The sequence below is a fragment of the Rhinoraja longicauda genome, chromosome 3, assembly GCF_053455715.1.
Source record: "Rhinoraja longicauda isolate Sanriku21f chromosome 3, sRhiLon1.1, whole genome shotgun sequence".
Classification (NCBI taxonomy): domain Eukaryota; kingdom Metazoa; phylum Chordata; class Chondrichthyes; order Rajiformes; family Arhynchobatidae; genus Rhinoraja; species Rhinoraja longicauda.
The window spans coordinates 73,497,792-73,511,904 of record NC_135955.1 but is presented as its reverse complement, the minus strand read 5'-3'; the positions used below and the strand labels follow the sequence as shown (position 1 = coordinate 73,511,904).

Here is a 14,113-nt window from a genome sequence, read left to right as displayed (position 1 = left end):
CTTAAGAATCCTCTCCAATAGCTTTGTTACCACTGATGTCAGGCGTACCAGTCTATAATTTCCTGGATAATCCCTATTTCTTTTCTTAAACGTAGGAACAACATTGTTGAGTTCCCAGAGGCCTGGAGATTAGCCAAATGTACAACATTGGCTAATCTCCAATCCTCCTGGACCTCGCCTGTGGCTAGAGAGAATACAAAGATCTACATCAAGGCCTCAACAATGTCCTCTTTCAATAATCTGGGATAGATTACATAAAATCCTGGAGATTTATCCATCTTAATGCTCATCAAGAGATCCAAGATAAACTCCTTTGTGATCTCAAAATGTGTTAGCCTCTTTGTAAACCCTTGATCTCACTGTCCTCCATCTCCTTCTCTCATTTGTGGATACAGATACAAAGCACTCATTTAATACCTCGCCTATATCCTTCTTTATCCTTGAATGGTCCTGCCCTCTCATTAATAATGTACATGTAAAATGTCTTGGGATTATCTTCAAGCAAACATTCTAATGACATTTCCTGACCTCTCCTAATTCCCTACATGAGTTCTTTCTTTCTTTTTTTCCCTCAAAGACCCTGTTGATCTTGTACTCTTTGTCCTTGCATATGCTTCCTTTGGATAAAAGTATATAAAAGCTATGAAGTTATTAATAGGTAGACAAAAACATGTTGCAATTATTATGAGAATATCAGTAATTTAAATTTTAAAGGAAAAATGACATGTTGCAGGAAAGAGACGATTTAGAGACATACAGCATGGAAACAGGCCCTTCGGCCCAATTTTTCCACGCCGACCAACATGCCCCATCTAAACTATTTCCACCTTTTGTCCCATTTCCTGCTATACTGCTATATACTGTCCCATATACTGCTATCATTGAATCTGTCCTCACCTTCTCCATCATGGTCTGGTTTGGCTCAGCCACCAAGCATGACATCTGGAGGCTGCAACGGATCGTTCGATCAGCTGAGAAGGTTGTTGGCTGCAACCTTCCACACTGCAAGGGCCAGGAAGCGAGCGTGCAAGATCATCTCTGGCCCCTCTCACCCTGGCCACAAAATCTTTGAAGCACTTCCCACTGAGAGGCGACTCTGGACTGTCAAAACAGCCACAGCCAGACATAAAAACAGCTTTTTTCCACGAGTAGTAGTTCTACTCAATAACCAAAGTTTGTCAACTCTTTTTTGCTCTGGTTTATTTTCACCCACATGTTTAGACTGTAATGTTGTATCAGTGTTGTTTTGATGTGGTTATGCTTTATTCTTAATTTTTAACTGTATGTTTGTGTTGTCATTTGTGAGCAGAGCACCAAGGCACATTCCTTGTATATGCACATACTTGGCCAATAAACTTATTAATTCATTCATTCATTCATCTTTCTAAACCTACCCTATCCAGGTACCTGTCTAAATGTTTCTTAAATACTGCTTCAATTACTTCCTCTCGCAGCTTGATCCATACACCCACCACCTTTTGTATAAAAAGTTACCACTCAGATTACCATTTTTCACCATAAACATGTCCTGTATTTCTCGATTCCCCTACTCTGGGCAAAAGACTCAATGGTTTCTTTATTATTTTAAGGTGTTTAAGGTACAGTGAAATACTTTTTTTGCATACGGTCAGTAAGACTATCACCATACAAAAGCACTATCCCTTGGTTAATACAGAATGTACAGAACAGCCCATTAAGTCCATATGCAAGATGCACCATTTTGACAAATGAGATGGACAACTACCCGCAAATAGTAAAATAGAACAGAATCTTGTTACGATAAGCTTGCTGAATGAATTAAAAATTGGACAGGAGAAAAATGCAATAGAAAAAGCTTGTGAAAGAATTATTAAAGAATAAATAGGAAAAAGAAAAAGAAACAAGCCAAGATGCAGTCACTTAGATGCAGAGGCAACTGAGTTACAACAATTGCAGAAGGTTGATAGGGAATGAGAAGAAAATGCTATGAAATAATACATTCTTTGACCATTAGGGGAAGCTGCAAGAAATCTAGGAAGTTCGGCACAAAATGCTGGAGTAACTCAGTATCTCTGAAGAGGAGGAATGGGTTGTTTTGGGTTGAGACCTTTCTTCAGACTCTCCGGAGAGAAAGAATTGGTTGTTTCGTGGCCAGACATTTCTTTGGACTGAATCTAGGAACCCTGATAGAACGCAGATGTGGAAGGTCACATTTTGTACTTAGAAACTATAGTTGCAATACAAGGTTTGGATGTTTTGAAGAGACTGAGAAAAGGAAGTGTCTCCTTTTTATAGCTAGGTGACGTTTCGGGTCGAGCTGAAGCAGGGTTCCGACCGGAAATGCTACCTGTCCATTTAAGAGACCCTTCTTCAGACTGACCTGATGGACTCTCCCCACGGCCACGCCCTCCTGCCACCAGACCACGCCCCCTAGAAACTAGGCCCCGCCCCTCATGTCACCCGACGTCGTGTCCGCCTCTCGTGTCTCTCCGTACTTCACAAGGGCCACGCCCTCCCTCCAAGCAGGCCACACCCCATCAACATCAGACCACGCCCCATGACGTCACCAGCCCCACGCCCCCTCCCCCGGCGCTGCACACGTGTTGCTAGGCTTCATCGCGTCACCAGGCCCCGCCCCAAGCATCATTATGGTCCCGCCCCTGGAGTCGCTGGGGCTCTCCCCGCTCCGCGTCAACAGGCCCCGCCCTCTTGCGTCACTCCCCCTCCGCCAGCCCCGCGCAGCGACCCCACCCCTTCCATCCCCTCCCCAGCGAGGCGTCCGCGAGGGGAGTCGGAGACCGGAGCTGCTGGTGAGTGAGTTTAAAGAATTCCCTGACAAGCTGCAAACTGGAGCTGATTTACTCACACCAGATGCTCGGGGTGGGTGGTCAGCCATCCAGGATGGTAGGGAAAGTGTGGTAGACGAGCGGGAGTTGGACTGGGGGGGGGGGGGGAGAGGGGAGAGGCCCTGGGTGGTCGCAGGTCCCGGCCGGGACTCAGTTCCTTGGGCTGAATGAAAGGTCGTTCGTTGTTGGCGGGGAGAGCGAATGGCTCCGAGCATCGGGATGGTTCATGCCGAAACTCACAACTTCCCCGGAGAACTCCGCAGCCACTGCGAATTGAAACTTCATCGGATGCCATCAGAGGAGGAGCAGGGGAAGAAATGAGAAAGGGAGCGAGAAAGGGAGAGAGAGAAGGGAGAGAGGAGGGGAAAAGGGGAGAAAAGGAGGAGAAGAGCAAGAGAGAGACGAAGGGAGGAGCGGGGAGACGGAGAAATAAGAGGAGGAAGGGAAGCGAGTGGTAGAGGAGGGTGAGATGGAGCAAGGGGAGGGAGAGAGAAAGAGAAGGGGATAGACACAAAATGCTGGAATAACTCAGCGGGACAGGCGGCATCTCCAGAGAGAGGGAATGGGTGACGTTTCGGGTCGAGACCTTTCAGAAGGGGAGCTAGAGAAGAGAGGAGGGGGGGAATTGAGAAGCGAGAGAAAGAAGAGCAGGGGTGGAGGAAGGGGAGGACATTTAGATAAGGGAGAGGTGTGGAAAAAGTGGAGTTTGAGGAGGTGGGGGAGAAAATGGCGAGGAGGAGGAATAGGTAGGAAGCTGAGGAGAGATAGGAGCATGGGAAATGGAAGTAAAGGAGGAGGGGAGGATGGGGAAAAGTGAAATGGGATGAGGAGGAGAAGGGAAGGAGGGAGGAGAGAGGCAGGAGGATGGGAAGATAAGAATAATGAGGAAGAGGGATATAGTGAAGGGGAAAGGGATGTGAAGATGGAGAAGGCCGAGGAGGAAATGGAGGTGGAGGTGATAGGGTAGAAAGAGGACAAGTAGGAAGTGGAGGGCAGGTGAGGAGAAGGTGGAGGGAAGGAGGGTTGAAATGGAGGGAGCAGATGGAGAGGGGAGGAGGTGGGTAGGAGGAGGAGCAGGGAGAAAAGAATGAGAAGGGAGGGGAAGTGGAGGAAATGGAGCAGGGAGAAGAGGAGGAGGAAATGGAGAAGGGACGTCGAAGAGATGGAGAGTGGGGAGGAGTAGATGTATAGAGGAGATGGAGTGAATAAGGGAAAGAAGAGGGGCAAGGAAGAGGAGGAGGAGAAAGATGGGGAGGAGGGGCGAGAGATGGTGAAGTCGAATGGAGATGGAAGAGGAGGAGGTAATGGAGAGGAGAGGATGTAGAAGGAAGAGAAGATGGAGAAGGGAGAGAAGGATGTGGGAGAGATTGAGGGGAGAAGTTAGGGGAGGAAGAGGACAAAATTGAGAAAGGAGAAGAGGAGGACGACGGAGAAGGGGACGAGACGGAGATAGAGGAGGAGGGGATGGAGGTGGGAGAGAAGGATGAGGAGGAGAGGGAGAGGAGAACAGGGAGAAGAGAGGGGGAGCAGGTGGGGAGGGAGATGGGAAAGAAGGAAGAGAAGGGTGGAGGTGGTGGAGAGGGAGAGGAGGAGAGATGGGGGAAAGGAGAAGAGGAGGAGATGAAGGTGGGGTGAAGGGGATGAGTGAAATGGAGAGGAAGAGGAGGAGAATGAAGATAGGAGACGTTGGGGTGGGTGAGGGGAATGGTGGAGTTGGAGGGGAATAGAGAGGAGGTCGAGGAAGGTAAGGGTGGAGGGGACAGTGGAGAGGAGGGTAATAGTATTAGTGGAGGAAGATGAGAAGGGAGAGGAGTTGGAGAGGAAGAACAGGTTGGGGAGCAATAGTTGAAGGTAGAAGGGAATGGTTTTGATGAGGAATAGGAGAAGGGGTGGAGTGAAGGCTGAAGGGGATAGGAGGGTGGAATGGAAGAGTGGAGGCACGTGTAGTTGAAGGTGAAGGAGGAGGCAAGGAAGAATCATTTGTGGGTGCGTAGAGGGGTAGGTAAGGGGATGAGGAATACGTGGGTTGTTTCAGGATGAGAAAGCTGGGTGAGGAGGATGAGGGTGGGTGATGATGGGAAGGGAGGGGATTCATGCGAAGATTGAAGGGGAGAGTGAACCAGAGAGGAAAATGAGGGGAGGGAGACAATAAGCGTTGGAGATGGAGCATAATAAGATGGGTGAAAGTTGAATTATTGGCATTAGCTGGCGGGGGATGTTAGAAAATGTCACTGTGTGAAGGAGGGACTGGGGAAGGAGGAGGGATGCTGTGAAAAAAGGAAATGCTGTAAATGGTGACTGCATGAATGAGTAAACCTTTTACCTCGGAACCACCGATCTTTTAAACATGCATATTTAAGTATTCTGTATTGCATTTAACTGATTCTGATTAGTTTGGTCACTTGTGCTTTCTGATTTAGACCTGAAGGCTTGTTCTTAGAATAAGAGGACACACAGGAGGCAGTTGCTCTGCTTGCCAGCATGTGATTGATTGATTAGTGGACTGAGGCGAGCATTCGTTTGAGAATATTTTATCTGCATTCGAAAGCTTGAATTTGTTTCTCTCTGACTGTATCTGACATTGGATTACCTGAATAACGCTTACACAGTAATGTATAAAAGCCTGATGTTTATACATTTTTAAATATGACAATGTCAAATCAGTTTTAATTGTATGGGTTTGTAAAATTCCTTACTTCTGAATGCTGTTCCCTCTGGAATCAAAAAGAATTGTGTTTGGTTTTAGGCTCTTGGGAGGCATTAGAATCAGCATATCTTTTATGTGTTTTACGGTGTCCATGTTCAGTCACCCACGTGAATTTTGTGCAGCATGTAGATTCTTTTTAATGGTTGCCTGGAAACACAGCACAGTTTTGCTTTAGATCGAAGTCTGTCTGTCTGACATGGAGTGGGTTGTGGCACCACTGTCACCAAGCTAGCAATTTGTTATCCAATTGGATAAATTGCTGGACTGTGCTTCAGAAAATACATCCATATTTTGTTATTTTTTCAGTGCTAAAATCTGGGAACTTCTGCTATTTTATGCAGTTAATGTAATTTTGCTTTCTTAATTCGGAATGATTAAAAAAAAATGTTTTCTAAATGGGTTATTTCACCGAAGTGGTAAATAGAACAAATAAGAAATTTGGTGAGGAATGAAAGATATCTGAAAGAAATTCTGTAAGCTTTTGTTTAATAGGTTTGACCTTTTGCATGGAAATTCATCTCTGATAAATATGCACCGTGCTATATAATGGGATGCCATTAAACAGACAAATGTAGCAAACTAGGAGGAGTAGAAGTCATTTGGTCCTTTGAGCTTGGTTTGCTGTTCAATACACATCAATCTCAGTACTAAATTCCCTTACCTCTTCATGTCTTCTGTGTTTAGAATTCTATCAATCTGCTTAAATATATTCGGCTGCTTGGTTTCCGCAGCCTTCTGTCACACAGGATTACTGAAGTTCACCACAACACTTAAGTGCAGAAATCTCTCCTTATTGCAATTTTTAAAGTGTCTTAACTCATAATTTGAACGTGTGACCCACTGGTTCCAGACAGACCAAACAGAAGAGACACTCTCCCTACATCCAGCTTTTCAATTCCTTTGGGAATTTTTCCTGTTTCAACAAAATCTTTAATTCTTCTAAACTCCATTTGAAAATGGCAGCGTCAAACAAACCACTCCCTATATGACAGTCTTGCCATCTCAGAAATCAGTCGGTAAACCTTGTTAAGACCAAATCTGCACAAGATGCACCAAGTATGTCTCACCAAGGCAGTGTTAAAAGCTACCAAACTCTATGCCACCTTTATATACTGTACCTGCTTGTTTGCATTCAGTCATTTGTATGCAAGTACAACTAATTATCCTATTTAATTCTTTTTCTTACCAAAGTGAATATCTTCATGCCTATCCATGTCATTACTGAGTCAGAATTGTTTTCTTAGTCCTTGCTCGCCTGAGGCTTATTGATGTATACACGACACAACAACATTTTCGAGTTCTCACACGTGCTATTAACAAACCTGATGATGTTTTTAAAACATCAGGCTGCTGGTTTGCACTGGCTTCCTCTCAATTCATTGTTTCATTTCAATAAATCATGTAGAAACATAATTTGAATGTTTACTTTTGGACATGATGGAAATCTTTTCTACTAATTTACCAATATGAATAACAATCTTTTAAAGTAATTTAAATGGGTAATATTTGTACCTTCATTCAACAATATTCTTTTCGGCCGATAAATTTGGCATCATTATCTTATCCTGAGGGATGGAGAAGCACAGGTAGACACAAAATGCTGGAGTAACTCAGCGGGTCAGGCAGCATCTCTTATCCTGAGCTGGCATTATCTTATCTAATGCCAGAAGTTAATAGTTCTGCAAGTTAATAATTCTGCAACTGTTTTTAAAACAAATAAAGAACAGTTTGTATGTGATCTAGGCTCCAGATTGAAATGAATCTAAACACAACTCCAGGGAATTCCAGCTATAAGCTATCACCAGAAATCTGTTTCAAAAGGTTGGATTCCTCTGGGAAATGAATCACATCATGACATTACGCCTGAATTTGGATGTACAGCGAGGAGGAGGTGGGGAGGAGGAGGTGGGGGGGGGGGGGAGGAGGAGGGGGGGGGGAGGAGGAGGGGGGGGGAGGAGGTGGGGGGGGGAGGAGGAGGGGGGGGGGGAGGAGGAGGAAGAGGGGGAGTTGAGGTGGGAGGGGAGGGGGGGGGGTGGGGTAGGGGAATGGAGTGGTGGTGGGGTACAGGGGATGAAGTGGGGGAGGAGGGGGGATTGAGGGGGTGAGGGTGCTAGACCAATACAGGAGAGGCTTTGGGTCCACGGCTTGTTCTGGCTGCAGCCCTGGCGCCACGGAGCCGAGGTGAGAGGCACCCTCTCCCCTTCCCTGTCCCTCCTCTAAGATGAATGGGTCCACTTGGTCTAGTACTTATTAAATTGAGAAAAAATGTCAGTTCAAGCACAATGTAAGATCAAAAAAGGATCTATTGTCCGTCTATGCTTTTCTATTGAATTCTACCACTTTTGGGTTCAAATTAGGAATTAAGTTGGTCCCATCAAATTGGTATTGAATCTAATGGCTTTCTTCTCCTGTTTTTTGCCACATGAGAATAAAATGGACTGCTTTGTAAATGTCATTTGAAAGGAGCAGAGTGGTGAGTTAGTCGAGCCACTGCCTCGCAACTCAACCTTAGTCCCCTGTGCTGATTGAGTTTGCATGTTCTCCCTGTGACTGTGTGGGTTTCTTCTGTGTGATTGACATTGTGTTTTTTCATCCTCGCATTCCTAAGATTAATGTGTTAGAAGGTTAAATTTGCCACTGTAAATTGCCCCAAGCACGCAGGTGACTGTCGTGATAGTGGCATAATCTGGAGTATATGGGTGGGAATTCTGCTAATATAAACTGGTGTAGCATGAATGGTTAGGGTGGATTTGGTGGGCCAAAGGTCCTATTTTGGTGCTATGTGACTGTGACAAAATGGTCTGCTGTGAAGTAATAAGTGATGCCAATATCCGTGGAGTAATTTGTTTTTTTGCAGTTTACATAAGATATTAAAAACTGATTCAGAGCTTTGGATTGTTGCTCTCTCTCTATCAAAGCATAAAAGTCTTAAAAGGATAATCAAATCAATTTATAGGGGGTGGGAGTATCATTCGAAAGAACAGTATTTTGCCTATCTTTTAACCGTAGCAATGTGATTGTGAACTGCCTTGAACAGTTGCCGTTCTAGCAAATAGTGCTGTTGGACAGGTTGTTACAGAATTTCATGCTCACTGTATTGAAGAAGTCGCAGATGTAATGATGAGTGAATAGTTAAAATTGCAAATTAATTACATATTAATGGCATATGTATGGCATCGCCTGTTATTGGGGATATATAGACGCAGATTTGGTTGGAGTTTTACGTATGATGTGGAAAGTGTATTTAAATATGTTTTATTTTTACTGGTGATAGTGCTAGCAGCAGCAACACCCCAAAATATTTTGTATGCATTACAACAATTAGTTGCTGTGCAAACCTGAATTAATCCAGCATTGCCATTGTGATATTTCCTGCTTGGGAAGCTTCGTGTTTAGCTGCAGCAAATCTCTCATTTCATGAGTGCAATTTAATGGAGTTTTATCAGTTCTGGGTTTATCATACCTTTGAAAGAGAGTTGCAAAGAAATTCATTTTGAAGACCACATCACAATGTCATTGGGCTTCAGGCTTGTGGTTAAGATTCTATCTCGGCTACGATGATTTAGCCAAATTTATTGTTGTCTGTTCCTTTCCACCTTAAGAATGCTGGAGAGAACATGGTCTTCTATTAGGACTGTTGAGATGGGAACTTGGGATCACCCATTCACTAAGTGTTTATAGGGAATTGTTTTAGATTTTGCACTTGAGAAAGGTGCAAGACTTTCAAAGACTCTTCGAAAGGTGATGTATAGAAACATAGAAAATAGGTGCAGGAGGAGGTCCTTCGAGCCAGCACCGCCATTCATGGTGATCATGGCTGATCGTCTACAATCAATAACCCCTGCCTGCCTTCTCCCCGTATCCCTTGATTCCACTAGCCCCTAGAGCCCTATCTAACTCTCTCTTAAATCCAACCAGTGATTTGGCCTCCACTGCCCTCAGTGGCAGAGAATTCCACAAATTCATAACTCTCTGGGTGAAAAAGTTCCTTCTCACCTCAGTTTTAAATGTCCTCCCCTTTATTCTCAGATTGTTGTCCCTGGTTCTGGACTCGCCCATCATTGGGAACATTTTTTCTTTATAGACATAACACTTTCTGCAACTAAAGTGGTCGAGCAGGAACAAGCTATTTTTCCAGTTTTTTTTCAAATAGGTGCAGAGAATGTTAGTAATATCTTGCAGTTTTTAGGACATTGCTGCATTTGGGAAATCAAAGCAGCTCTTTTGGAGAAAGAGCAAAGAGACAGTGCATGCCTGGCATTTGCTAGGATTGTGGGCTTTCTCATGTAATAGGGAGGCATTGATTGAATGTGCAGGAAGGAACTGTAGATGCAGGTTTACACCGAATATAGACACAAAATGCTCGAGTAACTCAGCGGGACAGGCAGCATCTCTGGATCCTTCTATCCAGCATTACTCCAGCATTTTGTGTCTATCTTGGACATTGATTGAACCCATATTGGTCTTTGTGTACAGAATAAGAATCCTGAAATATTTCACAACCACAAGAACTTGGATTCTCCGAATGAACAGCTGGTCTACACCCAGATATGGAAGATTGTGATAACTAAGGTCAATCATGAGTTAATTTTGTGCCAGACCACTGCCCCTCTCTCTTTGATCAATCATGCGAAGCTAGGCTAGCTCTATGGAGAAAAGTGTTATCTTTTTACTGCCACTCCGTAGCCTGTGCATTTCATGTGTTCACATTAAGCAGACAATGATATTCTTAAGACATTTTAATAGAGTAGGATTATTTGATAACATTTTTCTAGAACACATTCTGACTGCCTGAGTACCTTCACCATTTCAGTGTTTCAGCATACAGAATGCTTTTCCTTATCACACACTTTAATGTGTGCATAATCCTTTAATAAAACTTTCCATTAAAAACCCATTACCACCCACGCAAAGCATTCTAATTTATTTTTACTTTGCGGTGTTTTACCTGCTCGGATGCATGTACATAGTCACAAGGGAGTTGTCCTTCACTTGAAGAGTAATTCATTGTTGGAATCTTGGTTCTGTAACTAATTTAATTTTTGCTGCTGCTGCTGATGTGAATTCTTGGGTTAGGCCAGTGACTATGTCCTAGTATGTCTACTGTTTTAAGATAACCAGAATTTAGAGAACCAGAACAGAACCTACCGTTGCTTCTTTGCTGTGTATATATTTTTTAACCATTGTATTGTCAAAGTGTGAAAGGTTGAATGCCAACCAGTAGATTTTCCTTCTAACAATTTGTGAATATGTTTTTGACTAAGCTTAATCTTGCAAATGTTATTAGTTTAGTTAAGTCCTAATAACCAGGAAGTTCTAATATGTATAAATGTAAGCATTATTTCCAGTGATTGTGTGAAGTACAGTTGGGGCTTGAGGTGCTTGCTGGATACAGATTTGTTCCATTAGGCCCTTGTAGCCTGTCATACCATTCATTCACTTAGTCCATGGGCTGATCTATATCTCAGCACCATTTTACTTCTGACTAGTCTGTCGACAATTAGATGGTTGTGCCCTTGCATGTTCAATTTCTTCACCAGAAAAAAATATTTAAAAAAACTTCTGGTGCAACTCTAAACACCTTGTTAAGTTTAATCAGCCATCAAATCTTGCACTCAAATGACAGCAGGCCAATTCAATGCAGTTTGTTCAGAAAGCATAGCCTTTAGCCACAGGGCTCACTTTAATCAATCTGCACTGCATCTTGCCGTCCTGTATGCCTTTCCTGAGAGAAAATGTCCACACTGAACACAGTACATCAGAGAGTGTTGGAAATTACGATGTACAACAATTCATAACCTCTTTTACTCCCCATATGATAATTTTTAAAAAAAACCTTCTGATTTTAGAACTTGTCCACTTTTTAAAAATAATTTGTGGACATGGAAATCTAGATATCTCTTGGATCTCCTGTCTTTCAGTGACATCATGGCTAATTTGCAAACTAATTCCAATTTACCTGCCACTCTTAACACCTATGGTTTTCAAAAACCCAACAATGTTAGATTCAAAATGAACAATTGATTTGACATTGATTACTATTATTGACAAGAATTCCAATCAAACAATCTCAAAACTTTCTAAATTCGAGGAATTCTTGCATGAGTTTGTGTTCTCCCCACATAATTTAACTTATTGAGCATTTATTGCCCTAGTTCCTGTTTTTTTTCCACTCTGAAATCGCGTCCATCTTGCATCCACAGTGAATATCCGGAATTCATCACATTGAACACCATTTACAGGAAGAAACTGCAGATGTTGGTTCAAACCGAAGATAGACGCAAAAAGCTGGAGTGACTCAACGGGTCAGGCAGTATCTCTGGAGAATAGCACTAGGTGTTGTTTTGGGTCGAGACCCTTCTTCAGACTGAGAGTCATGGGAAAGGGAAACAAGAGATATAGACGGTGATAAAGAGATATAGAACAAATGAATGAAAGATATGCAAAAAAGTAACAAAGGTCAAGAAAACGATCCATTGTTGGCTGTGGGCTAGGTGTAAACAAGTTATACATACAATGAAACTCACCAGTGAAACTAGTACAATGACTAGAGTAAGGGAAGGATGGAGAGAGGGGATGATGGGTTACTAGAAGTTAGAGCAATCAATATTGACACTGCTGGGTTGTAAGCTGCCCAAGCAAAATATGAGGTGCTCTTCCTCCAATTTATGTTTGGCCTCACTCTGACAAAGATGGAGGCAGGTCAATCTGGGAATGGGAAGGAGAATTAATGTGTTTGGCAACTGGGAGATCACACATAAAAGTGTTTGGTTAATAATAGATAAGAAATCTGCTAGTCTGATACCACTAACATCCTGTGAGTGCCAGATTATCAAAAGTTTTTCTATGATATAGTTTTACCATTGTTATATGTGTTATATCTGGACTTTCAGAAGGCCTTCGACAAGGTCCCACATAGGAGATTGGGGTACAAACTTAAAGCACGGTATTGGGGGTTCAGTGTTGAGGTGGATAGAGAATTGGTTGGCGGACAGGAAGCAAAGAGTAGGAATAAATGGGTCCTTTTCGGAATGGCAGGCAGTGACTAGTGGGGTACCGCAAGGCTCAGTGCTGGGACCCCAGTTATTTACAATATATATTAATGATTTGGACGAGGGAATTGAATACAATATCTCTAAGTTTGCGGATGACACGAAGCTGGGTGGCAGTGTTAGCTGCGAGGAGGATGCTAGGAGGCTGCAGAGTGACTTGGATAGATTAGGAGAGTGGGCAAATGCATGGCAGATGCAATATAATGTGGATAAATGTGAGGTTATCCACTTTGGCGGCAAGAACAGGAAAGCAGAGTATTACCTGAATGGTGGCCAATTAGGAAAAGGGGAGATGCAACGTGACCTGGGTGTCATGGTGCACCAGTCATTGAAAGCAAGCGTGCAGGTGCAGCAGGCAGTGAAGAAAGCGAATGGTATGTTAGCATTCATAGCAAGAGGATTTGAGTATAGGAGCAGGGAGGTTCTGCTGCAGTTGTACAGGGCCTTGGTGAGACCGCACCTGGAGTATTGTGTACAGTTTTGGTCTCCTAATCTGAGGAAAGACATTCTAGCCTTAGAGGGAGTACAGAGAAGGTTCACCAGATTGATCCCTGGGATGGCAGGACTTTCATATGAAGAAAGACTGGATAGACTAGGCTTATACTCGCTGGAATTTAGAAGACTGAGGGGGGATCTTATTGAAACATATAAAATTCTTAAGGGGTTGGAGAGGCTAGATGCGGGAAGATTGTTCCCGATGTTGGGGAAGTCCAGAACGAGGGGTCACAGCTTAAGGATAAGGGGGAAGTCTTTTAGGACCGAGATGAGAAAACATTTCTTCACACAGAGAGTGGTGAGTCTGTGGAATTCTCTGCCACAGAAGGTAGTTGAGGCCAGTTCATTGGCTATATTTAAGAGGGAGTTAGATGTGGCCCTTGTGGCTAAAGGGATCATGGGGGTATGGAGAGAAGGCAGGTATAGGTTACTGAGCTGGATGATCAGCCATGATCATATTGAATGGCGGTGCAGGCTCGAAGGGCCGAATGGCCTACTCCTGCACCTATTTTCTATGTTTCTATGTTAACTTCCCTCTTTTATCTGCAGTACATAATGTGTTTCCCAATATAATACCATCTGTAAATTGGATATATAATCTTCAACCAAGATATTGATAATATGATAAAAATCCAATACTCTAATCATTGGGGAACATCTTGGAGGTGTTACATTTCATCATTGATATCTGCCTTCATTGAAAGATGTTTTCTGAGATTTATGAAATATCAATGTTTTCCAATGTCTTGATGTCAGCCGTTATTGTCAGAGGTGCAGCAAGGGCAGTTTGGTGGACAACCTTGTGTTGTGGGTGTTGAATACATTGCCTGATCTCTCATGGATTCAGTGAAAGTGTCAACAATGATGGAGCTTGACCTCTGAATGTGCACACATGCAACTTATCTACTCATTACAATTTCATCTGCACCAACCTTTTGGAAAACATTTCCCTTAACAACGCCCTTTTTTTGTGAACAGTTACAGTTTTTATAAATGCTTCGTCCTGATGTCCCTTGAGAGCTTTCTTATTGCTT

General features: G+C 43.2%; 1 protein-coding gene across 6 annotated transcripts in view; it reads left to right on the top strand.

Annotated features, from left to right (window-relative positions):
• The first annotated feature begins 2,697 nt into the window (after positions 1 to 2,697).
• The window catches only part of pam (peptidylglycine alpha-amidating monooxygenase), a 154,502-nt gene continuing 143,086 nt past the window's right edge, over positions 2,698 to 14,113 (top strand). For 4 of the 6 annotated variants that reach the window (XM_078396428.1, XM_078396427.1, XM_078396422.1 and 1 more), the window contains exon 1: positions 2,698 to 2,789. The gene's annotated coding sequence lies outside the window, so the exon portion shown is untranslated. Of the gene's footprint in view, positions 2,790 to 2,864; positions 2,884 to 5,314; positions 5,334 to 14,113 lie in introns of those variants that run through there. The other 2 variants (XM_078396424.1, XM_078396425.1) reach the window with 2 other exon arrangements.